Raw genomic sequence first — 25,089 nt, 5'->3', positions numbered from 1 at the left:
GTATATGTCAGTACATCAATCCCTCGCTATCGTGCTCTCTCCCACCTGATAGCGTTTCACCACGACCTGCATCCAGATCGCACAGTTGTGGAGGGTTGGGGGTACCTGTAGCCACAACAGATGGCAGTAAAAAACAAATTCTATGTTAATCAGCCTCTGTTACAGCCAGAATAGCTTCATTGGGAAGCACCACGGTGGCCAGCCGGCGGCTGGTGCATAAACCTCTGTTTCAATTCTGGCTCGGACAACTGTGTTGTGTGTGTCCCCCCCCCCCCCCCCCCCCCGAAAAAAAAAAGAAGAAAAACCCAACAACAACATCTCTGCCATCTTTCTACACTGTCCTGTCATGAATAAAACAAGAAGGTGCCCCCAAAAGATAACTTCACAAAATAATGGTTTCGTTCATGAGAAATACATGAGCTGACTCTCACACCCACCGGTTGGACCTCTCTGCTCTCTACCTTAGCATAAAGTGTAAATGCTAAATGTCCAGAGACACTACAATGTGGCAGCAACATTTTAAGTCTAACAACAAGAACAAGTCAATCTATATCTATAAATTCCAGGCATCTCTCTGTATCCGTCTCTCGATAGAGCAGAATATTTTGATGAACGTGTGTCAGTCATCTATGACGTCAGTGCTATGATGTCAGCGCTATTAAAGGACGACTTCACCCATTTTCAACCTATCTTCATATAATTGGTCCTCACTAATACTCATGATAAAATGGTACCTTTTTTTTCCTACTCTGTCTGTGTCTCATAGGAGGGCTGTGGACAGTCCAGAAACCCGTCTACCAGTGACATCATCGTTAGGCAGGATTTATTTTTCCAACAAGATTTCAAATGTTTTATTTAAATTTGTATTAACGCGAGAACAATGGCTTCTTTTATTGCATTGCAACTTTCCAGGAATAGACAGCCTGCAGTTTCTATTAGCTTGGATTCCCCATCGATGATGTCACTGGTAGACGGGATTCTGAACTGTCCACAGCCCTCCTCTGAGACACAGACCGAGTAGATTTTTTTTTTTTTTTTACCATTTTATCATGAGCGAGGACCAATTATATGAAGATAGGTTGAGAATGGATGAATTCGTCCTGTTTTCCAAGTGCTCTGATAATGGGTACAGTTCACGGATGATGGCCGCCACAAATAAACGGGCACTGCACTAGTAAAAGTTAATTCACAACCAAAAGCCGGTGGGGCTTAAGCATGTTCAGAAAGTCAACACACATTCATAATGGGATGCCATGGCATGTATTCACCTCTGCCAAGGTGGCGGAGCGGGCCGGGGCTGGGTGAGCGTAGGCTATGTGTCTAAAACACACCGCAGAGTGTTGAAGGGCAGTTTCCATAATGGCCCCTGATGAGGCTGAGATGATGGATATGGTCTGTCGCTGGGAGTGAACGCCTCGGGCACCGGGGCCACCGCGGGTCTACAACATTACTTTCATTGCCATCTGTCAGCGCTGGGTGGTGGGCATTGCCCCGTGACCGAGGCCCAGGGCAGCGACACTTCTGGACCACCCAGCACACAACAGCACACTGCCATGCACACCGACTCCACCGGGGGCAAAGGTTGGAGGGCCAGTCAGACGCTGTGCAGGCCACGGTGGGCAGGCATCACTGTGTGTGTGTGTGTGTGTGTGTGTGTGTGTGTGTGTGTGTGTGTGTGTGTGTGTGTGTGTGTGTGTGTGTGTGTGTGTGTGTGTGTGTGTGTGTGTGTGTGCATGTGGTCAGTGGTGGAAAGTAACTAAGTACATTTACTCAAGTACTGTACTTAAGTACAATTTTGAGGTATTTTTTACTTTACTGAAGTATTTCCAATTGTCTTTTACTTCTACTCCACTACATCTCAGAGGGAAATATTGTACTTTTACTCCACTACAATTATTTGAAAACTTGAGTTACTAGTTACTTTGCAGATATAAATTATGATAATTATGTAACATACATTAAAGGTAGGGTAAGTGATTTGCAATTATTCAAATAATTGCGAAATGGGTCTATGTTCTGATAGTGCTCGTTACTATAGAGTGTCCTGTCCATATAAGGAGTCTCCATGTCTCTCCAGCTCTTTATAAAACAGAAAATGCATTTTCGTTTCAGTTTCAGTTTCATTTCCAATTTTATCCAATCAGGATAGAGAACTCAATCAGGATACAGATTAAACAAGTGAAATTGGAAGTGATGACACTAAGGAATGAGCAGGAAAAATTTGAACTGGAACACTATCAAAATTAAGCTTAAAAATGGGTACTTTCTCCTGATTGGCTGAGATTTTGACACCTACCAGAAAATGTATTTTCTGTTTATTAAAGAGCTGGAGAGACGGGGAGACTCCTGTTACTGAAAAAACACTCTATAGCAATGATTACTATCAGAATATAGTGCTTTAACCTTTTAACAAAATACTTTTTGTTTTAACCCAAAAATATCACTTACCCTACCTTTAACCACTTTACCCCTATTTTATACATGGGCTATTTTCAAACATTTTAGTACTTTTACTTTTGGTACTTTAAGTACATTTTGATGACAATGCTTTTATACTTTCACTCAAGTAACATTTTGAACACAGGCCTTTTACTTGTAACAGAGTATTTTTATACTGTGGTATTGGTACTTTTACTTAAGTAAAATATCTTCCAACACTGACGGTGGGCAGGCATCACTGTGTGTGACACACACACACACACACACACACACACACACACACACACACACACACACACACACACACACACACACACACACACACACACACACACACCCCCACACACACACACACACACACACACACCCCTCCACCTGTTTACGCTCTCATAACAAAGGCATCTTCCACCCCGAGCTATAGCGTAATAATGGCTGCCGTGGCTTTTTTTCTACTATTTCAGTTATTTTCAGTTGTTGCTGTTGTTCACTGAAGAAGAGGGCACTGGCTATATATACTCTCCAAAGGGATTTAAAGACAAAACACAGAAAAAGCTGGAGAAATCAATAGTGCTAGCCTGTCGCTGAACCTTTGAGCCTGCAGGTGATTGTAGCCATCTGACTCTTTTCTCTAGCGTGTCCGCAGGGGCTTTGCTTTAGTAGCATGATGGTCAGTGTAGGGCTCCGTACAGTACTATCTGCAATGCAGAGGGATATCTTATCCTAAGGATGTGTACTTTGCGTGAATAATTGAAGATACTGCATCCACACACACAGGGCACAAAGAACTAAACACTGACTGCAGTGGGTTTGTTAAGAAGAGAAACTGTGTCTAAACTCGTGCGTGAAAACATAAGTCATAACATTATTAGCCCATTCAAACCGGGGACGCATCTCTGTCATTTTTTGGGGGGATTTCTTTGGGCTATTAAAAAATAGCAGATATACAAGCTCCTAGCGCGGCACCGAGTGCCGCGCTATGAGCTTGTAGATCTGCTATATATATTTTTTTAATCGTGAACATTCATGCAAATCTTTAAATATATATTATTTTTTAAAGCGAACATTTGTAAAATATTTTGTTCCAGGGACCCCCCCAGAAGCAACGATTTGAGTTACAAATGTTCGCTTAAACATTTGCACAAATTTTGCACGATTTTTCAACAATAGCAGATCTACAAGCTCATAGCGCGGCACCGAGTGCCGCGCTATGAGCTTGTATATATCAGATTTTTTGGGGGGAGAAATCGTGAAGATGCGTGCAAATCTTTGAATACATATTTTCGCTTAAACATTTGCAAAAAAATTGCACGATTTAAAAAAAATAGCAGATCTACAAGCTCGATAGCGCGGCACTCAGTGCCGCACTATGAGCTTGTAGATCTGCTTTTTGAATAGCCAAAGAAATCTAAAATGACAGTTCCCGGATCGAATGGGTTAGACTTAACATCCTCCCCGATAAGGTAAGCCTGATCGAACACGCGAGAACCCTCTTTGATGGTAATATTTCACCCCCGTTCATCCGTGACAGCCTTGTGATAGGCTCTCTCTGGGTTCCCAGGCCTGCGTCTGTCTACTTTATAATTAGCGAGCAGCGCACGAGAGTAGTAGAAATGATTAAAATGTTTGTCTGCTCTTTGTCGTTCAGAAGGATGTGCCTACAGTATGTGATGAGACTTGTTCCACTTGGTTAGCGGTGTAACGCGCCAAATTCCTATTAACATGAATCTGAAAAGCAGATTGGAAAGGAAAAATGAGCATGACAATCAACGCAGCAAATCAGGATTTTTCCCATTTTGCTCTCACCAATGCTGTAATATTAATACGAAATTAGTTTTGATAATACTTTTTTTGTGGTGCCGACATATTGGAATGCTTCTTTGTATTGTCACAGGAAGAGCTTGTCAAGGCGGTCCTGGGATAAGCCACTGGAGCTATACAACCAACAACGGTGGGACTATATGGTACATATAAAAAGTAAACGAGGAACATGCCCAGTGCCAGTCAAGTTAAAATTGACCAGCATAAGCAAAGATATACGGTTTATGCCAGTTGTTAGAGGACCAATTGCTTTGCCCATATTAGTAATATAATATCACAACACTAATATATCGTACATGAACATAGATTCCCTGACATTTCTTATAATTGTATGCATTTATCTACCTTTGTCAACAGGTGTGTTATTGAACTTACCTGACACTAATTGAGTCAATGTTGGCTAAACATCATTGTACGGTTGGTTAATACATTACTCATGGGTGTTCATATGACCTTCGTAAATAAATCTTCTTCTTATTTCTTCTGTGGGATTACCTAACCTAAGCAAGTTTTAAGTTTCTGGAAATAGCTTTTCATGAATGGTGACTCACTGTCACTGACTGGTTGTAGTTTTCTGTGACCTTGCTTGCAGTTGCAAATGTCACTGAAAGCCACCATGGGGGGGTCCTTCAAGTCACATGACTTCCTACCACACTTGTCACCCATTCTAAGCAGACCTTAGAAAAGGACAAAAGTTTTAGGAGTGAGTCTGTTGCTTAGGAACTTAATAGTCTGACTAGATAGAGCCTTCACATTCCCTGCACATTCAATAGTCTAGTTTGAAAAAATTAAATGTTTTTTTCATGCGGAGCATTGGTTCTGATATTTATTTTGCTACTAGATCACACATATCGATCAGGAACCTTCTAAACATTCAATTTCAGAAATTACACTTTTTGAGCTGCCTGAAGAATGTTTAACACCGAAAAGATGATGTCTAAGGTCAGAGTACTGACGCATTCAGGTTTGGTAAAAATCTATTTCAGAATAAAGAAATGAAAACTCAAAGCGATGACTCATATAATAAGCCATACACTATTGCCTGGGTAATATAATAATGTCTGTTTGTTGACCCAAATACAGTTAAGCCTAATAGACCAATGGGCAGAATTGACAGACTAAGCAGGAATGTAGACAAAGAGATACAGTAGATATATTTCACTAAAGTTTCACTAACAGTCAGCAAGAGCTGCTGTGATATATCCTGACGCACACTGCATTGAGGGAGTAGCAGTGCAGCGTGTTAAATCTCTATTTATCCCTGTGAAATATAGCCTGGGCCAAGGTCTCCACCACCAGCAGCACGTCTCAGAGACTGAAACAGAGTCACTATACGAGCCAATTCAGCTGGAACTCAACCATATGCCACGTGGAAATGAAACGGGCCACAATCGTTTTCGATGTCCCTCGCACACCCATCGAGACAAGGCCATTACACACACGCGTAGGTGTTCCCTAGGAAAATGGCAGGGCTAATTAGCTATTTTGTTTATACCAAAGCTAGTGAAGTGGAGGGGATGTATTCCCTTTGGGAACAGACAATGACCTGTATTTCTTGAGCTTACACTAGACCAACAACCGGAGGACAAATACAGTAAGTGCTGGACAAAAACACAGGAATGGAAAAAGAAATGCTGCAAAGCCCAGGGTTACGCATAGAACGCGGAGGGTTGGATCTTACTGCTGAGTTTTGTAAAGGAAAAAAAAGAAAAAAGAAAAGCACAGTAATGAGGGGTTGGCGAAGCAAATTATTCATCATCAAGGTTGTGAAAGAATTCCCTGAAATAAGCTAATTGGTACCATTAGTAACATTATTGTTACAAAGCGTTTTCATAACAAGGCATGTCCGCTTGTTAATCAGCAGCAAAGAGAGTACGAATACATTCGGCGTGATAACATGCTACGTATACTGGAGTAGTAACCGTGGTGAAAAAAAGTACTCAAATGTTTTACTTAAGTAAAAGTATCAATACTGCAATGTAGAAGTACCCTGTTACAAGTAAAAGTCCGGAATAAAAAAATTACCTAGTAAAAGTATAAAAGTATTGGTATCAAAATGTACTTAAAGTACCAAAAGTAAAAGTACTAAAATGTTTCAAAATAGCAGATCTACAAGCTCACAACGCGTCGCAATGCGACGCGTTGTGAGCTTGTAGATCGTCTATTTTCAAATAGCCTAGGTATAAAATAGGGCTAAAGTGGTTAATGTATGTTTTATAACGTAATAAGTTATATCTGCAAAGTAACTAAAGTTTTCAAATAATTGGAGTGGATAAAAAGTGCAATATTTGCCTCTGAGATGCAGTGGAGTAGAAGTAAAAGTATAGATTGGAAATACTCCAGTAAAGTAAATTGAGTAAATGTTCTTAGTTACTTTACACCACTGAGTAGTAGCAACTACATTTCCAAGAACTTGCGCTCAAGAAATTGGACCGAATGAGACTGAAACTCATAACAACTGATAACACAGGCCCTGTAAATATGATTTGAAAATGTGGCACGACAGGTAATATTTCCTCTGTCTGTAAATCTAATCATTAGGAGTGTTTCTTCTTAAAAAGAAGAGAAAACACAAAAAACACCTCAGTGTGTCCATGTACCATTCTGTACAAAATCCCAAATCAGGGCTTTAAACAGGAACCTCACTATTTCAACTGACATTCAACATTTGTTTTGCAATGTTAATTTTGACTTGATTTAGTCTAAAGCTCCTTACACACCGGGGGCGATTTTTTCATGCGAATAACAAGTTTAAAAAAAAAACCTTATAAAGTCAATGCAAGCTTCCACGGAGCGAAAAAGCAAAGCAAAAAAGGGTCTTTTAATTATTCGGAACGAGTCCGAATTTTGCGTATATTCGCATAATCGCCGGTGTGTAATGACCTTTAGTCTTTTGAATAACGCACCATTTAGTCCTATATTTTAGTCATCTGAAATTGTTCCGTCTTAGTCTAGTCTTAGTCGACTAAACATCAAAGTCTGTGTCTTTTAGTCTTAGTCAACACAATTTATTTTGATAGTATTGATTTAGTCTTTTGAATAACACACCATTTAGTTGTAGTCTTCTGAAATTGTTTAGTCTTAGTCTAGTCTTAGTTGACTAAATATCTAAACTTAGTCTTTTAGTCTTAGTCAACAAAATGAACACTGGTCTTGTAATTCAACAGATCCAACACTGCATGCTGTAATGTCAGGAGGTTCCCTCAGTGGACAATTGCCTACACCAGTAGGCAATCTATTCTCCATTTCGTTAACAATTCTGACACATTTTCACAATGTAATGAAATGCCCAAAATAGGGATGCCAGGTTGAATGTGCAAAAAAAGAAATAATACAAATAAAATAAATTCTCTCATGCGCGCACACACACACACACACACACACACACACACACACACACACACACACACACACACACACACACACACACACACACACACACACACACACACACACACACACACACACACACACGTATGTTTATATGCTGGCCAGGGTTGATAATAGAGAGCAATGCAGAGTGAGGATCCATCAATGCCATGGGGGGGTTTCTCGATAGCGTCTCTAGATAGGGAGCTCTCCTCCCTTTATCTGCTGGGAGGGGCATAGGGTGCTGCATATAGGGTGCTACAGCGTCTCTCATTCCTGGGTGGCTGATGATTAATTGGCATCTGATATCCAAGCCCACTTTTCTTTGCCTTTACATGTTCTTCATTGTGTGTGCCAGACCCTACATGTCAACATGCTCCTGTGTTATGCTACTGCATCTTATATGGTATTCTATTGGGGGCTGCAACACTCGGTTATTTCCTTAGCGATTGTTCTATCAATAAATTATTCAATACAGTTATTCAAGTAATCAAGAAGCACATATTTTACTATAGGGCTATACATCTTTTTTATATATCTATGAATCGATACGAAGATGACTATGAATTGAATACCAAGGACCCTCAATGGAAACAAGACCGCAAGGACTTTTTTTGGACGGACCTTTTAGTCAAAATGTTATTAACTGCACTTATGCTGTTTTTACATTATGCCTAATAAAAGATATTCAATCAAAATAAGACATTTGAATAGAATTTTTATAATCGACTAAATTGATTAGTCCGATGCCTGCTTTAGACGTCCTACAATTGTGTCACGCAAAAATAGATTTTTTATTATAATTTTTTAAATTATATATAAGTCTGATAGTTCAATTAACTGTTGCACCCCTACAGTAGATTCTACATTCAATTATTTCCCATTTCCCCAATGTTCATGGGAAGCACATCATCACCATCTTAAAAAACATGCAGCAGTTGCCGTATCAGGCTTGATTCACCCCTTCATCAATTGAAGGAAATGAAACGATCTCAATGATACGAGACATTAAAATGCAGATCTATTAATTACAGGGTCTGGTAGACCAACTATTCCCACTCCCACTCCCCTTAATGGTCCAATCAAAGAGGGACACTTCAGTGACAGTCTCACGCAGAGGGAGAAAGAGGAATGGGAACTACTAGCACCTGCTTTATTTATCTCCCCAGCCTATCGCTCAAGGTGTCTGACCACTGGCATCTCCACGCTCCCATTACTCATGTGCCAGTCAGCCGTACCGCGCGGTATATTTATTTAAAGAGAAGCCTCTCGTTTGTCAAACAGGGCAACTCCCCTTACTCAAAATGGCTGAAGAGTACAAATGTCTCAAATGTGTTTGACATTGCCAAAAGAAAAAAGGCACGTGGTAAAATTCTGAGCGTTTATTTAACTCAGAGTGTGTGCAATTGGTTACATTTATACACTCTCAAGAGTTACAAATGATAATTACAGTAATTCGTATGGTATGGCTGTCTGTCTGTAGCCTTAAAGTCACAACTGCTGCAGCAACTGAACATTTGTTCAAAGATCGTTGGACAACCACTTCAGAGGCGCTATATATCTACGTATAATAACAGTATGCTAAGGTTGGCAACTGGCAAGGAATATCACTTCAAACACTAGCCATGTTTTGTATGGAGAATATAGGTTGCTGCCTTCAGGAAGGAGATACGGTGTTCCAACATACAATAGGGTCAGACTGAAGAGGTCCTTCGTCCAATCAGACGACATTGAGGCTTAATCAGGGGTTTAGGCCAGGGGTAGGCTGAGTGGTGGACATTGCTCTGGTCTTTATGTTTTTAAGTATGTTATTTTTTTTGGTGTCATGTCAAATGTGTGTACTGTATATGTGTTGCATACAAGGCTGCTGGGTCGCAAGAGAAATTTCAGTGTGAGCTGACAATAAAGTATTATCGTATCATATCGTAATTGGATAAATGGACAAATGAACAGATTTTGCAGTGTACAAAGTGCCTGTGATCCAGGCACTGCAAAAAAAAAAGAAAAAAGGAGGGAAGGAGGGAGGGAGGGAGGGAGGGAATGAATGGAAAAAAGAATACAGGTGAGGCAGGCAAATTGAGGCCTAAATCAAATCAGCGGACATGGGAAATGAAGAGCAGCCCTTGCTGTGTGCGTCTGGCCCACTGGTTATGAAAGGCAGACCGAAGTGCATTAAGGTTTAATTGGATGAGGGCAAGCGCTGCTACAGGGAGCCGACACTTCATTAAGTCATGACAGTCAGGCCCGCATACAGTACATTACCAACCATCCCTCCACCCTCCAGCTGAAAGCAGGATATACATGGTTAAAACAACGAGTCATGGTCAAAAATAGCTTGTCCCAATCAAATACCCCTTTTCCATCACATTTGCATCACATCATGCAAATGTGTAGCATGTATATATGCAGGGTTATTTTTGCATCCCTGTGAAAACCCCTAAAACATAGATGATTGATGCATTTCCTATTGATAATTTCTGTTTGTTTTTTTGTGTGAACGTGCCAGATCCTATGGGCACAAACGTGCAACAGGGGCTATATCCACAATTATGAATAAAATGATGTCTGTCATCTTATCAATTGTGAAGTACTTTCCCCAGAAATGAGTGAATGAGTGAGAAACAATGTGTACTTGGTCTCTTTGTACATTTGGCCAAACGACTCTGAAGAATAGACTAAGTCTAAGAATGCAATTTTTTGTTTGCTTACAAAGATTCAAACTCCAAACAGTCCCGTACAGCGCATTTACAGTGCATGCCTGGAAAAATTATAATTGACTAACAAAAAAAATAGAAGGCTCATATTTGCTTTTAAATTAATACTTGAAGGCAAAATTATTTGGCAAAGGAAACAAAAACAACCCAGGCGCTACATCAGGCTATGCCCCTTTACAAAGGGCCCCAGCAGCTCTCTCCCAGGGCTGTTGTCTGCTTGCCAGCCCCAAGGCTTAGCATAACTGAACTGCAGCCTCCCCCATTATAGAACATGGATCCTACCATGGAGACAATGATTATCAATGTGGAATCAATTTGCTTATCTACAAATTCCCCCCAATAGAGTACAGAAGTCCTGACGTCACTCGTTCATCCCCAGGTTCGTAAAGTAATTTAGCTATGGAGAATAACATTGGGTCATCATAGAATCGTCTCATATAAGAATTGTGGTCCAAAAATAAACAAACTGTATCGGCGATATTGTCAGGGAGGAGGTTCTGTATCGTTTATGATAGTCAGTCACTTATATTTGATACAGTCTGTTTCTGGTGAAAATGTAACTAATTCGGCGGAAGTAACATTATCGTTTTCTCACCGTCAGTTGATGCTTCATATCCATAAGAGTCAAACCGCCAGGGTCATTTGTTTATTTTTGGAACACAGTTCTTATTTGACGTGATATTAAATACGTCTATGAGGATTCAGAATGGGGGTGGAAAACCGCGAACCAGGTAGACAAACCTAGGATGTGTAAATCACGTCAGACTTCGGTGCTCTATGTCCCATGAGTCACCTACCCAATCACCAGTGGTGGAAAAAGTACTGTCTGTTACTTAAGTAAAAGTATCAATACTGCAATGTAGAAATACTCTGTTAATTCAAAATTTACTTTAGTGAAAGTACAAAAGTATCGGTTTCCAAATGTACGTAAAGTACCAAAAGTAGAATGTACTCATTATGCAGAATGTGCCTTGAAGTTTTCAAATGTATAAAAGGTAGACTCATGTTTTGAAAATAGCAGATCTACTAGCTCACAATGCGTTGCGACGCATTGTGAGCTTGTAGATCGGCTATTTTCAAATGGCCGAAATATATATAGGGCTGAAGTGGTTAATATATGTTTGTTTTGCAATAATAATTAAAATCTACAAAGTAACTAGTAACTAAAGTTTTCAAGTAATTGTAGTGGAGTACAAGTAAAGTATTTGCCTCTGAGATGTAGTGGAGTAGTACTTAAGTACAGTACTTGAGTAAATGTACTTAGTTACTATACACCACTTCCAATCACAGATGTTTTTACCAAACAATCAAACTCAAGCACGTTTTGGGGAGAAAATTCATTCAAAAGTCAATTCAAATAATATCGCTCTTGACCATGAACAAACACCCCTCAGTAATTGGCACCATCCCCTGGGAAAACCCCTTCATAATAAGTGAATGGATAAATATGTCCTGCTCTGTGTTGGCAGTTCCCACCCTAACACAGAGGAGTGCCAGCACTGCCAAGAAGAGGCAGGTGGCAAAACAATCAACGATAACTTATTTAACACTTTGCAATAAACAGACCCACGAGTAGTCCTGGTGTTATTTAAGAATGCATTCTGCTGTTACAGATGTTAAGAAACATACTGCTGCTGCACAGACACACCTCCAAGCCAGCAAGCCTGTGTGTGTGTGTGTGTGTGTGTGTGTGTGTGTGTGTGTGTGTGTGTGTGTGTGTGTGTGTGTGTGTGTGTGTGTGTGTGTGTGTGTGTGTGTGTGTGTGTGTGTGTTTTCGTGCGCCCGCGCAATGCACCTGATTAGTCTGTATACTGTAGGACAGGGGTTTTCAACCTTTTTCATATCCATGTCCATTATTTATTCGGCATTTGAGCCACGGACCACCGTTTGATGAGATTTAGCCTCTCAGACCCAAAACGTAGAATATTGTGTTATCGTTGGATAAGATTTTGTCAAAATAACAATTCTTCTACATTCTCTAATTGTGTAGACTTCTTGTAAATTAAGTAACGCAGATGTTTAACAATAATTTAACTCTTGAGAGAGTAAAATGAAAGCATTTTACGCTCTCAAGAGTTAAAGATCTATAAGGGTCCATTTGGTTACCAACTCTCCATCATTTAGCTGGGGACCACCTCGAAACTCCTCAAGGACCACTGGTGGTCCCCGGACCACTGGTTGAGAACCACTGCTGTAGGGCACGGGCTGCCCTGTGACACTCAGGGACAAACATTTGCGTGTCCTCCTGGGTGTCATGTTTCCATCACTGCCTATCAGAGCTGGAGCCAATAAATACCTACTGTATGATTAGTGCAGTCATTTTGTCCTGGGAATGAAAGATGATTGTAACTTTTCTAACTAAAGACAAAAGCCAGATGTTAGTGGGTGTTTTTTTGTGAGAAAGGGACTCTTAGAAGCTATGCGCTTACTTGTGTTTTGTATCGTTGCATTGCATCCACCTGATGATTCAACAATATTTTTTAACAGTCAAAACAAGTCGTATCATTATGAGCTAAAATAAGACACTTTCAAACGAGGGGGCGATACACAAACAAGATGGAGTAAAGGTGCCAAGTTGTCCTACCACAACAACGAATGCACGCGCATCAAACATCCAACACGGATGCCTAGACTAACCAGTATCCACACACAGTCGCATGCAGGTGAAACACAACGTTAATCATAAAGATGGACACATGTGTGTTAAACTTTACCACTTGAACTGAAAAGCTCTATGAGGAAACTGCATATATAATCTCCACAAATGCTTAATCAACTTTCCCGAAGCTGCACGGACGGCACCCACCACTTACAGCAGAACCTGTGAGTGGCCTATTTTGCCTCAACAGGTCAGCCGAGCCTCGTTATGAAGGGTTAGTCTTAAGTGGTCAGTTTCGTGCAATTCCCTTGGATTGTTGGTTACTCTGAAGAGAATGTTGATGATGCATAATTGAGAAATCATGCACACAGCATGCACACAATGCATACATTGTAATGTAGATAATTAATCTATTTGTGTAAGATGACTTGCAAGCCGTTATGTGTGGAAAATAACATTCCCTTTGAGCGTTCACGGCGGCGGGGGTGGGGTGGGGTGAAGGGGGGGTAAGCGTGCACTGGAGGATCGGGGGCCCGTCCTAAATAGCCTGCACCAAGGCCCCGCTGTTACTACGTTACGCCACTGATCCCATAGCAACATGTGTAGACCATTTTGAAATGCAGGATGCTCTCTTCTGCTAATACGGAGGTCCCACATAATCAGTTAAAAGCATTATATGGTATGACTGGTAATTAGTTTATTCTCTAAGATTTCATAAAGAGACAATAATTGAAGGATTGGTTGTTTTGACCATAAATACACACTCTACACTAAAAGTCTACATCTCAAAGTGGGGTCTGGGGACCCTCAGTGGTCCTTGAGGCAAGTTGAGGGGGATCCAGGGGGTCCCAAGTGATATAAAATAAAAATAAAAAGATCAGATCAGAATGTTTGTAAACAAACATGTAGGGTGGTATTTACAGGTAGAATGTCTACGGATATTTACATCATAAAATAAAGTGTCGCTATGTCTGGTTTGTCAACCTGTGGATATTTACAAAATAATATATTTCTAATAACAATTTTATGACTAATATTGCTCCAATGCGATGCTCCTGGCGTTATCTACCGGGAAAACGTATTTATTTTTTGTTGTGGCATGTCATGATGATTTGGTTTACAGCATTAAAGTCAGTTTAACCACTTTAACCCTGTTTTATAGATTGGCTATTCCAAAATGTTGCTGTGAGGTTGTAAATGTGCCATTTTCTTGTTATCATTTTGACATATTTTTGCAACACAAATCTTCTCTTATGGTGGTCTCTGGCACAAAACATTTTCAGATGGGGGATCCGCAGCCAAATACATATCAATTTGGGGATCCTTGACGTAAAAATATTAAGAGAACCACTGCTCTACACGATGGGATAACACTAGTGTTGAAACATCTTTCTTTAGTAGACTTACAAAAAGGACTAAAACCCAATAAATAGCAATCAACACAAATGTCCAGTGGGTTATTACATTCAGCGCTCCATCAGGTTGCCTTAGGACCATTCATTATCATGATTATCTTATCAAATTCAATTCCGCTCAGCACTCTGTCACCTTTACACTCTGTGGTCATTGGCTGATGGGCCCTGCACTCATAATGAGTGTCATTACGCTGCTCCAATGGTCGGACCGTAATAAGAGTTAATGATGTGTGAGTGTCGATTATCTTAGCTTTGCCGCTATCGCTGTAAGAAGTGCCTCGGTCATCACATCACGGTGTTAGTGAGAGGACCCCGAAATACTCTCCTGACAAAACAATGTGTGTTTTCAGAGATTAGATGTTTTGATCCGACTGGATGCCCTTGACACCATCATTCTGGAGTAACGTTTTACTGTGCAAGCGCATAGTGGTGGAAAGTAACTGAGTACATTTACTCAAGTACTGTACTTAAAGGTAGGGTAAGTGATATTTTTTGGTTAAAACAAAAATTATTTTGTTAAAAGGTTAAAGCACTATATTCTGATAGTAATCATTGCTATAGAGTGTTTTTTCAGTAACAGATGTCTCCTTGTCTCTCCAGCTCTTTAATAAACACAAAATACATTTTCTGGTAGGTGTCAAAATCTCAGCCAATCAGGAGAAAGTACCCATTTTTAAGCTTAATTTGTGTAGTGTTTCAGTTCCAATTTTGCATGCTCATTTCTTAGTGTCATCACTTCCAATTTCACTTCTTTAATCTGTATCCTGATTGAGTCCTCTGTCCTGGTTGGATAAAATTGGAAATGAAACTGAAACTGAAACGAAAATGAAGTTTCTGTTTAATAAAGAGGTGGAGAGACAAGGAGACTCCTGTTACTGAACAAACACCCTATAGCAATGAGTACTGTCAGAATATAGAGCTATTTAACACTTATTTTAACCAAAGCAAATCACTTACCCTACCTTTAAGTACAAATTTGAGGATTTTTTACTTTACTGGAGTATTTCCATTTTTCCTATACTTTTACTTTTACTCCACTACATCTCAAATATTGTACTTTTACTCCACTACAATTATTTAAAAAACTTAAGTTACTAGTTACTTTTTTAGTAATTATTATAGATTATAGATTATTATCGCAAAATACACTAACCACTTCAGCCCTACATACATTTCGGCCATTTGAAAATAGCCGATCTACAAGCTCACAATGCGTCGCTATGCGACGCATTGTGAGCTTGTAGATCAGCTATTTTCAAAAGATTTGTATACATTTGAAAACTTGAAATGGGACATTCTGCATAATGAGTACCTCTACTTTTGGTACTTTAGGTACATTTTGACACCAATACCTTTGTACTTTTACTCAAGTACATTTTGAATTCCAGTCTTTTAACAGGGTATTTCTACATTGCATTGATACTTTTACTTAAGTAACAAATGTGAGTACTTTTTTCCACCACTGTTCTGGAGTAACGTCTTACTGTGCAACAGTGGCGCAGCCAGAACGCTAGTATAGGCTGGTGGGCCTGAGCAGGAGCGGGTGGGCACGCATGCATGCGCGTGCGTGAAAATTTGAGGATATTGGGCGTTTTGGGGCGTTCTTTTGTTACTTTATTTCAGTTTTAGGGTTAGGGTTATGTTATTTAATTCTTATTTTTGCCTGATTTTACCGATTTTCTTATCCAAAAATGTATTATAATTTTTTGTATTTGTTTTAATTCCCAATTATTATTTGTTTGCATCGATTGGGCAAGCGTACAGTATAGCGGTAACACCGCCACACTGTGTAAGGTTTCCCACTGGGGGCCATGATGATGCCGGGGACTTTGAATAAACTGCTCACCAAACAACATGTGTTATCAAAGAGAGAGAGAAGCAAGTGGACCATGGTTATAAACACAGCCTATTCATGGTCAGGGACATTAAGTGCATCTCCCTTTCCCACAGGCCAGATAGATTGTATGTGTGCTGACCTGAGACAATTCTGTCCAGACGGCTCCCTATGGGAAACCAGCCACACAGAACGGAAAGACCACACACTCACAGATGCACGCGCGCACACACACACACACACACACACACACAAACATGACACACACACACAGACACACACACACACACACACACACAAAAACATCCCGCCATGCTTCATTCACCTACATGATGATCATGTATTCAATTAAGTACATCACACATGCAGGCTTTAGTCTGTTGACCTTCATTAGCCGGTGTGAACTGGTCTGAAACTGGTGTGAACTGGTCTGAAAAGTGAACTTATTAAGCACGATTTTTACTTCAACGTGCAACCTTGAACGTTGAACCTTCTGATGTTTTGTAATAATGATCCAAATCTACAAAGTAACTAAAGTTATCAAATGAGTAAAAGTACAATATTTCCCTCTGAGATGTAGTGGAGTAGAAGTAAAAGTACTGAAAATTTGAAACACTCAAGTAAAGTACAAATACCTAAAAATGTTACTTTTTTGTGGGAAACCTTACACAGTGTGGCGGTGTTACCGCTATACTGTACGCTTGCCCAATCGATGCAAACAAATAATAATTGGGAATTAAAACAAATACAAAAAATTATAATACATTTTTGGATAAAAAAATCGTTAAAATCAGGCAAAAATAAGAATTAAGTAACATAACCCTAACCCTAAAACTGAAATAAAGTAACAAAAGAACGCCCAAAAACGCCCAATATCCGCGCAATAACCGCAAATGTTCACGCGCACGCATGCATGCGTGCCCACCCGCTCCTGCTCAGGCCCAGCCTATACTAGCGTTCTGGCTGCGCCACTGCAAAAAAGTACTCACATTTGTTACTTAAGTAAAAGTATCAATGCAATGTAGAAATAAAATTAAATCCTGTGCATCCGGGGTGGCACCGGGGTAAAAGTACCTCGCCCACCACCGCCTCCATTCCTCCGCGGTGCCACCGCGCTCGGCCGGGCGCAATTAGCGAACGCAATTAGCCATGTGTCGTGGGTGGGAAACTGGCAGGGAAGAGCCGTTTCTGTCGCTCCACTATAGTGACTCCTACAGGTTAGTCAGGGTTCCTGTTCAGCAGTGTATGATGGAGGTATAGCGTGTTCCTCCTCCGCACGTGTTACACCCTCTACCGGTGAAATGCCCAGTGGTGGAAAAAGGCCTACTCAATTTTACTTAAGTAAAAGTATCAATACTGCAATGTAGAAATACTCTGTGACAAGTAAAAGCCCGTAATTACTAAAGCAGGTAATTGCCTAAAGCAGACAATTAGTTGAGTAAAAGTACAAAAGTATTGGTATCAAAATGTACTTAAAGCACCAAAAGTAAAAGTTCTCATTATACAGAATGTCCCATTTCAAGTTTTCAAATGTATAAAAATCTTTTGAAAATAGCCGATCTACAAGCTCACAACGCGATGCGACACGTTGTGAGCTTGTAGATCGGCTATTTTCAAATGGCCGAAATGTAGGGCTGTTGTGGTTAATGTATGTTTTCTAATAATAATCAAAATCTACAAAGTAACTAGTAACTAAAGTTTTCAAATAAATGTAGTGGAGTAAAAGTACAATATTTGGATCCGAGATGTAGTGGAGTAGAAGTAAAAGTACGGAAAAGTGTACATGTACTGCCACTGGAAATGCCTCACTGACAGGTGATAAGAAGTGGCTGGTGACTGCATGTGTATTGGAGGAGATCTGTGGTGGTCTAAACCTCCCCAAGGCCAGCTGTGAGGGTTAGCAGCAACAGGGGCCATGCTGTTGTATACTAGTTCATTGTTCAAGGGGAATTGGCATGACTGAAAAATAAGAAGGAGAAAAAAAAAGAACCTTCTGTTGTCACAGCTTTGTTATCATTTGGTTTGCAATGCCACAATACAGTATTATCTAGATTTTCTTATGTTGTTATTTAGCCAGGATAGTGTAGAGAACAAGAAACTGGGGAGTAGAGATGAGCCTTGATCTTAAGCCCTATTTTATACTTGGGCTATTTCACCCGTTCAATCTGGGAACGCATCTCTGTCATTTTAAGATTTGTTTGGCTATTCAAAAATATCAGATCTACAAGCTCATAGCGCTATGAGCTTGTAGATCTGCTATTTTTGAAAAATCATGAACATTGTGCAAGTATTTTTTTTTTTTTTTTTTTTTTTGTAACTCAAATCTTTGCTTTCTGGGGGATCCCTGGAACTAAATATTTTTTACAAATGTTCACTTCAAAAAATATATATTTAATAAATATATATTTTTCATGATTTTTCAAAAATAGCAGATCTCCAAGCTCATAGCGCGGCACTCGGTGCCGCGCTATGAGCTTGGAGATCTGCTATTTTTTTATAGCCAAAGAAATCTTAAAATTACACAAATGATGCTTTCCCGGTCTTAAAGAGTTAAACAAAACAACAACAAAAAAAGAAATCTACAAGCTCACAACGCGTCGCTCAAGCTACATGACGTTAAGTAAGGAATTATACAAATTATCTTATGGATGTATGTGGTATTGATTCTTCACTGACTGTCTCTGGGTATATTATGCTATGCGTATTCCTGTATTCCATTGATTTCCCATTTTTCATGCTTCTATATCACGGCGGTACTGAATAATGCAAGAAAATCTAATAAAGCTTTAATTCGTTCTACCAATCATTAGGGTTGCTTCTGTAGTGATTTGTAACACCCTATGGATCTGGAATAAAATTACAGCCTGTTGTCTGATATTTTATATGGATTATATGCTATTGCTATGGTTTGGAAACCCGGCTGAACCATGGAACTAAAGGATTCCATGGGTTCAGTGTTTAAGAAATGGAAGGCAGTGGTAGGCACTAGCATGTGTATGTACAGTATCTGCACGTATCTGCCCCACAGAAGCATTTATGATAGATTTAGGGTGTAGAGACGTATTTATTGTATTGTGAGAATTAGATGTGAACGTCCGTAGGAGATCATTATTGACTATTTTGGGTCACGTTTTGGGTCACTATTTTCAACGTTCAAAGAACCAAGTAAAACCAATTTCAGAGCTAATTCAGTAGAAATTATCATGGATTTCACAACTTGGATATTGAAGGTATCAAAAGCCAGAGGTTTAGAGAATGCATATATACAGTACCACTTAGAACACTTTAGTGTCCTCTGAGAGGCAATTTGTGGTACAATATTTGTATTATTATTTTCTTTTACTTATTTCCACTGTACTGTTGCAGTGGAACTGGAGTGAGACACAACCAATGACAGACTATAATAAATAGAATATTAAAATAATAATAATAATAATAATACTTGTAAAGGTAAATGGAATTGATTAATATAATCTAAATCCAAACCCTTCATTTAAGTCCCCTATGCTATTTTAATTTGATGCCATATCCAGAACAGGCACAGCAACCCTTACTTTTATCTGTGTGCAGTATTAAGCCTATTTTAAAGGGCCGTTATATTTGCAAACTACTATCTATGCCTGTACAACAAGCCCTTAGTGAATAATTAGTTAAGCTGCAAAGAGATAGCAGAACTATTGTAATGAGTAGAGAGAGGTCTGCAACCAGGGCTGGGCCCGACGGGGCCCAAGGCTGTTGACAGATTAGGGCCGGGTTTCAGCCTGTTTGTCATGCAACTAGTTAGGGCCCGGGGCTTAAACTAATTTAAATAGGCTTATCAATAAAAAACTATTAAGTTAACAAACAAAAAGTAAAAATTTGATTAAAAAACAATGCTATACCAAAATAAAACAGGCCTTAAAAAAACCACACAAACACTCGTGGCCTGCATGTGCAAGCGTGCGCATATAGCCTCACAGTACAAAATTACGCAGGTTATGCAGAAAGAAAATCACGACTGGTAGTAACAGCGAGCAACTTTAGCTCAGTAGGGTGAACGATTGAAGAGAAACCTTCTGTCTGCATGATGAACTGGCCAGTCTGGCATAATAGAACAAGACTTACAGCGTTCAGTAGACAGACTGTTTCGTATTTCAAGTTCACCACACAAAGTCATAGAGGCCACCTGTTTTATTAAGCACTACATGTACTACAAACTCAACTCTAAGTGCTTTTCAAGTGCAAAAAGGATCACTCCTGCAAACTTTGGAAGCCAATCTTAGCCAATCAGGATTCGTTTTGTTTAATGACTAGAGATACTGTGTACCAATGTGCGTGATGTTTGGACAAAATCTGTATGAGTACTGTAACAAATAGACCTCCTGGTGGCACTATAACAGGCCCATGTGAAAAATTTGGGACAGAGGTTCTGCTCTGGCATCCAGGGAGTGTGTGTGCACAGTTTCGCTGCGATAGGGCCTACGGTGCCGGAGATTAGCTGTTCACAGACGGAAGGACGGACTCACACACACACGGACACACACACGGACAGGATGCAAAACATAGTCTCCGCCAGGCCGAGTGAAAAAACTGAGTACTTCTTCTACCACTGTCTATTTTTCATTAAAGTTATCAGCTCCGACACAAAACGCTTAACGCACATGCATGCTGGGTCTCCATCAGCTAATTTGTAAACCCACAGTGACATATGGCTCCGTTCTGATGAAGTGTTACTTCAAAATGTCATTCAAACCACTGTGCTATTACCCAGAAGGCATATAATGCCCATTACTCAGTCCATCTGTTTGGGTAAGAAAGCAATTTAGAGTTCAATGTTCCACAAAGATCCATTTTGTTGAAGATATGCCATCGCAGAATGGTTTAGGATCCATAACAATCTCAAATAAAGTAAAATGCTTTCGAGGACTTTTCTTCCTTTGAGCGTACAGACAGGACATGACCTCTGGGGATACAGAGCTGTTTCTCTTTTCGTAACAACATTTGGCATTGTTTATCTATATTTTTTTTATATCCAGGGTTAGAGCTTTAGAGAAGCCAATATTTTTTTTAACCATTTCCCTCCCAATTTAGTATTTATGCCCACACATTTCTGTGTTGCCACTGCTTGTACCCTACTGGCCCACCGACGTCCACTGAGGAGGCCCTACCGAGAGGACAGGAGCTACTCCTACTCAGTGGTGTAAAATAACTAAGTATATGTACTCAAGTAAGGTACTTAAGTACACTTTTGAGGTATTCTTATTTTACTAGAGTATTTCCAATTGTCTATACTTTTACTTCTACTCCACTACATCTCAGAGGCAAATATTGTACTTTTACTCCACTACAATTATTTGAAAACTTTAGTTACTTGTTACTTTGCAGATATAAATGATTACATTATAAAAACATACATTAACCACTTCAGCCCTATTTTATACCTAGTCTATTTGAAAATAGCCGATCTTGTAGATCTGCTATTTTCAAACATTTTAGTACTTTTACTTTTGATACTTTAAGTACATTTTGATACCAATACTTCAGTACTTTTACTCAAGAAAATGTTGAATTCCGGACTTTTACTTTTACGTTACAGAGAACTTCTACATTGCAGTATTGATACTTTTACTTAATTAAAAACAAATTAGTACTTTTTCCACCACTGCTCCTACTCTTTCCGTTCAATACCCCCTGCTGAGAGGCACTGGCCCTGCAGCCTGTAGCTAGCGTAGAGTTGCTAGCGCCGCGACAAATATGGCACCTCCCTGCCCGGCTTCCCTTCCCCACGAACATGGTCAATTGTGTTTGCTTGGCTAAACCGGAATGCGCCGGATTCGAACCCCTACACTCCACGGTGCTGGACGGGGACTTTACCCCATGCAAAAAGTGATCCAAGTACAGTTGTAACTGACGTTTGTTTCACTGTGAATAGAGGTTCTAACTGGTTAACATCAGGCTGAATCCAAAACATTTCTATGTTAGCAGCCTAAAGGGGTAAATGCTGTCTAGATTGTTAGTCTGCATGAAAACTGCCTCTATAATGGTATTCATTCCTTTTTTTTAAAGGAAGCTTCAGGGCAATGCGGATGTATTTGACATCACCATGTCTGAAAGATGAGATAGGTGGGGTGGAAAAGAATGCAGTTGACATGCAAGATGGCTCGGGTAATAAACCAGATTAGAACCTACTGAGTTATATACTGCGATTAGATCTGTGATGTGGTGGTAAGCCATTAGCACTTTTTTGTATGTGCCAAAGCATTTCAGACTGACTGATTATGTCTGATTCCAGGAGAGCAGGTCACATACAATATGTCCCTGTGTAGCTCAATGGGCACCAACACTTTGTCTATAGGTCTATTGATTCCTACTCAGCCAATCCATACTATAATTGTAGCACTCATGGCACTGAGAGAGGCGCTCTGGATTAAAGCGTCAATCAAACGGAATACAAATGTGGCCATTGCGGCGGTTAATGTGAAAGTAATGTAAGAGCACAGGACCCGCTGCCCTGCTAGCCTGCAGGTCTCAAATGATTCGTTTGGGAAAAGTTACGGTTTTAGCTCTATTTGCGGCCGGTGGAATTAAAGCTGCGATCTTGTATGTTTAATGTCTTCACCCATAATTGAAAGAGGCAACTGCCATTCGAACCCAGACCAAACATCTACCGCGCTCGTACAAGAGGGAATCCACCCTTAAAGGACGACTTCACAGATTTTCAACCTATCTTCATATAATTGGTCCTCACTATACTCATGATAAAATGGTAAAAAATCTGTGTCTCAGGAGGGCTGTGGACAGTCCAGAAAACCGTCTACCAGTGACATCATCGTTAGGCATGATTTTTTTTTCCATCATGATTTCACATTTTTTATTAAAATTTGTATTAACACGAGAACAATGGCTTCTTTTATTGCATTGCAACTTTCCAGGAATAGAAAGCCTGCAGTTTCTATTAGCTTGGATTCTCCATTGATGATGTCACTGGTAGACGGGATCGTGATCTGTCCACAGTCCTCCTCTGAGACACAGACCGAGTAGAACAATATTTTACCATTTTATCATGAGTATTAGTGAGGACCAATTATATGAAGATAGGTTGAAAATCCGTGAAGTCGTCCTTTAATTGGCAAGGGGGGGAAATTGGGAATATGTGCTTCAGGCAGGGTAGGTGTCTATCCGACACCAGGGTCAGATACGGTATGCTAGTTATATTGTATTATTACACGTCTTGGTTGAATGCTTGATTCTGATTGGTCAATCGCTGAATTCAGCGGTGTGTTATTTCTGAATAATGACCGATGAGCTCAATAACAGAATGCTGTCTAATCAAAGACTCAGAGCACCTGCTGCACAGCTTGATTTTGATGCTGTATCCAACGTGACAGCCATGTAAACACAAACACACAATGTCATTTACAACTAAACGTTGCTCTCAAGAACGTTTTTGAAAACATTTGAAGTGAGAAATAGACGATGCAATAACCGAAAATGGATTCTATTTGATCGACACTTCCTTGTTTTCCCAAGGTGTTGCTCTGGGTCAATGTATTAATAAATTTAATTAGTATTCGTGCTACGCGTCGGTGCCTGATCACCCTGTCGGGATTTATTTCTCAATATTGACCGGCGACCCGTCAATTATCCCTTGCTTAATATACTCTATCATACAGATTTGGAAAAAATAAATAAATAAACAGGCTGCACTCCACTGCTAGTGCAGGATAAGGATATACTGCGAGGAGGGAACGGGATGGCTAGTTGGCTACACTAATCACAAACACATACAATATCCTATCGCATCATTACTATTATTATGGTGTGCGAAATGTTGTGGGCTAAGCATAAGCATACTCTAAGTGCAGGTGCGATGCCAGGAAATTATAGGTTAAGTAGATGAATATACAGTGAATATATGGTCCACGCGCTGCGTGTAGAGCACATTATCATTACAGAGATGTACTGTATCATTTGCTGATGTGCTGAGTAGAATGTACAGTATACACAAAGCAGAATCCATGAGTTAATTTTAACACTTCCAATCTGGCGTCTCTGTCTTGGGCATGTCATTATAACTTAGGTCAACATTTTCATGATTATTTTTTCTGGAAATGTGGGTGAGATTCCATGCGTTGTCTATATGTATGGTGCTGAAAGTTTCGTTGTGATACGATGCAGAGCCAGAAAAAAAGTGGTGAGAAAAAGTTTAGGAAAGTAAAAGTTTTTCACCGAGGTTTGTGGCAAGACAAAGCAGTAGCCAATCGGAAGCTCACTGTGATCTGAACTATACTACTGTAGGCGTGGACTAGGCTTCCACACAAAGGTGTGGTCTGAACTACTGTAGGCCAATCAGAGGCAGGTGGGGGCGGGACAACTAGATTCTGACAAGTCCTGGAAAAAGACGAGCTGTGATTGGCCAGTATTCAATGCGCTGTGATTGGCCAGTAGTCACTTTGAAGTGGCAGCGTGCCCCCACTAATATGGCGGCCACGATACAGGTCGCTCCAACGAACTGCAGCGGCCAATGAGGTGTCTAGGTTTCTAAATCTATGGTCTGAACTACTACTGTAGGACGTGGACTAGGCTCCCACACAAAGGTGATGTGGATGTTTCGTGGTGTTTTGTACACATCCATATAGCAGAGAAATGCTTAGAGGAAAACCACCGTCACTGTTGGACTGTCATTATGAAATCCCCATAGAGCAAGTCACACAAGTTGCTTAACTACACAGTAAAATCCTCAGTATTCATTTATCCATTTTGTACCTATAACAAGCGTAACAATTGTAACCAAAGTTACATTTAAAGTACATTCTCTGAAATCCCAAAAGAGCAACTCACACGTTGCTTAACCACAGAGTAAAATCCTCTCAAGGGTTCATGTACCCATTTGTAACTCAGAGAATGTACACATCATGTTAC

At 40.0% G+C, this 25,089-nt stretch overlaps 1 protein-coding gene across 1 annotated transcript in view; it reads right to left on the bottom strand.

Moving 5' to 3' along the window:
- The window catches only part of LOC308100128 (neurexin-1a-like), a gene marked incomplete at both ends in the record, with an annotated part of 542,450 nt that overhangs the window by 61,541 nt on the left and 455,820 nt on the right, over positions 1–25,089 (bottom strand).

Source organism: Gymnoscopelus braueri (assembly GCF_963280865.1).
Source record: "Gymnoscopelus braueri genome assembly, chromosome: 14".
Taxonomy (NCBI): domain Eukaryota; kingdom Metazoa; phylum Chordata; class Actinopteri; order Myctophiformes; family Myctophidae; genus Gymnoscopelus; species Gymnoscopelus braueri.
The sequence above is the reverse complement of the archived record's forward strand: the minus strand, read 5'-3'. Positions and strand labels throughout refer to the sequence as shown.